General features: G+C 36.5%; 1 pseudogene across 1 annotated transcript; it reads right to left on the reverse strand.

The window, feature by feature from the left end:
- Window positions 1–1,429: 1,429 nt before the first annotated feature.
- On the reverse strand, window positions 1,430–2,373 carry LOC306669590 (large ribosomal subunit protein eL6-like; annotated as a pseudogene). The gene has a single exon. The product of its transcript is annotated as a large ribosomal subunit protein eL6-like (transcript).
- Between the last annotated feature and the right edge of the window lie 226 nt (window positions 2,374–2,599).

Here is a 2,599-nt window from a genome sequence, read left to right on the forward strand (position 1 = left end):
TCAACAATATGCATGAGGACTCAAACTGGAACTGTAAAACTCCTGAATGAAAATAGAGGAAAAGGTTTTTGATATTGTCTTGGCAATGACTAATTATATATAAAACTAATAGTACAGGAAACAAAGGCAAAAATAAAGAAGTGGAATCACATAAAACTCAAGTTTCTCTGCAGCAAAGGAAACAATCAATGAAATGAAAACTCAACCTATTAATTGGGAGAAATATTTGCTGACCATATATCTGATAACAAGTTCATATCCAAAATATATAAAAGAATACTTCCCACAACTCAGTAACAAAGAAAAATAGACACCCTAATTAAAAACTCAAAAGAGAACATCAGAGGATTTTTTTAGACCAAAATGTCCATATGAAAATATGTTCATTATAATTATTATCAGGGAAAAGCAATTGAAAACCACAAAGAGCTAACACCTGATAGAATGGTAATTATCTAAAATGCAAGAGATAGCAAGTATTGGTGAGGATGTGGAGAAAAGGGAAACATTGCACATTCTTGTTGGGAATGTGAATTATGATAGCCATTATGAAAAACAATATGAAGATTCCTTCTAAAATTAAAAGTAGAACTAACACATGATCTGGTTATAAGGTCACAGTAAAAGAATTCCACACCTTGTATAGACATTTATATTCTCATGTTCCTTGAGCCATTATTCTCAACCAATATATCTTCAAGTAGCCAACAACAAAGTGTCCATATATCTATATGAAGGGATAAAGAAATGTTCTACAGACTCAGAAAATAGTAGGTGGACTAAATGCTAGAAGGTGAGAAGAATGGAGAGATGTTGGCCAAAGGATTCCAACTGTAGTTTGTCAGAAGGAATAAAGTATAACCATAAAGGTAATGATATGTTAATCCACCTTATTCAATCATTCTACATGGCATTTACATCTAGCATTACTTTGTATACCATGATCATATGATAATAATGTTTTTAAAATGAAATAAAATAAATAACAGCACAACCAATATTTTTAAAAAGGGCCTGTTGAAGGGAACAAGAGTCAACTTGGAAAAGCTCCTAATAACCAAAGTCAGAACAATTGGAGTAACAATATTGATAATGTAGAATAAGATTATAACCAAAAAAATATGAAATAGATGAGTCCATAGATATAAATGAATGATTGAATAAATAAATGGGGAATAAGAGATAGATTTTCCATACAAAAGTATTTCAAATAATTTACATGCAAACTTCTCCCTCAGGGAGATACAGCTTATATACTCTCTCCCTAGAACATGGACTTTATTTACTGAGTTGCTTCCAGAAAGGATAGTTTGGAAAAGGGAAGAGGAGTAACTTACAATGAAGAAACCTCAAAAACACTATGTTACCCAAGTGATCAAGGTTAATATCATCAATGACAAATTATGTTGTTAGTATGTACACTTGATAGTTTTTTTTTTTTTTTTTTAACGTATCAGTTATTTAATTAGGTTCTTGGTAAGAAATTTAGAGTGCCAATTTGTGAGGGTAAATTCCATTTGTTAGAGCAAAAACAGATCGCATGTAGCCCTGGAGCTGAGGAATAGCTTTGATTTTGGGTAAAATTTGTGAGTCCACAGCTTTCTGATCAACCTGCTCTGTAATCTCTATTTCTCTTTCTCTGTGTCGAAGATTTCACCTTCCTGATGTCTGGGCTTCCTCAACTTCTTCTTGAAGTAAGCATCAGTAAGGTGTTTTGGGATTTTCACGTTGTTGATATCAGTCCTTGTGGAGGTGGCAATAACAAATTTCTGGTGTGTTCTATGTTGAGGAACTCGATTAAGGGAAAGAGGTCCTGTCACAAGTAGCAAGCCAGTGCTCAACTGCTTCAGGAAAACCACTCTCTTGCCTCTGTGGCGCCCAGTGAGGATGATCAAGATGGTCCCGGGAGTGATGCTGGCTCACAGTTTTCGCACAAGCTGACTGAAGGGCTCTTTGCCGTGGCTCAACAGCTTTTGTGGCGCATCTTCAGTCGGATAGCATCTAGGCATTTTGCGAAGCTTAACGACTCTGGTTCCACCGTTCTTGTCACCACCGACTGGTTTTGTGACAGTAGCAAGAACCTTCTCCTTCTCAACCTTGGATTTAGCAGCTGAGGACTTCCTCTTGTGCATGGCCTTTCGGGAACACATAGCAGATCGGGAATATCTGCCAATTCCTATAACCAGGACAGGGTTTCGGCTGCAGTGGGGCTTCCCTTTCTTGGGTTTCTTATCCTTAGGGTCTCCCTTCTTAACCTTGTCAACAGCATCAGCCTTCTTGGCTCCAGGTTTCTTCTCCTTAGTGTCAGGCTTCTCAGCCTTTTCACCTGCCATCTTGCAAGATGGGAAAGAGAACTAAGTACCTGGCTTCCGGTCTATAGCTACACTTGATAGTTGACTTCTGTGGTCTTCCTCTCAGAAATGTCTAACTACAATCTAAATGTGAGAAAAACCCTAGACAAGCACAAATTAAGGAATATTTTACAAAATACCTTACTGATTTTCCTCAAAATGTACAAGGTTATCAAGAAACAGGGAAACCTAAGAAATTTTAATGAAACAAAAGAATCTAAGGATGCATGACAACTAAATAATATGGT

The sequence above is a fragment of the Sciurus vulgaris genome, assembly GCF_902686455.1.
Source record: "Sciurus vulgaris genome assembly, chromosome: 9".
In the NCBI taxonomy this organism is placed as follows: Eukaryota; Metazoa; Chordata; class Mammalia; order Rodentia; family Sciuridae; genus Sciurus; species Sciurus vulgaris.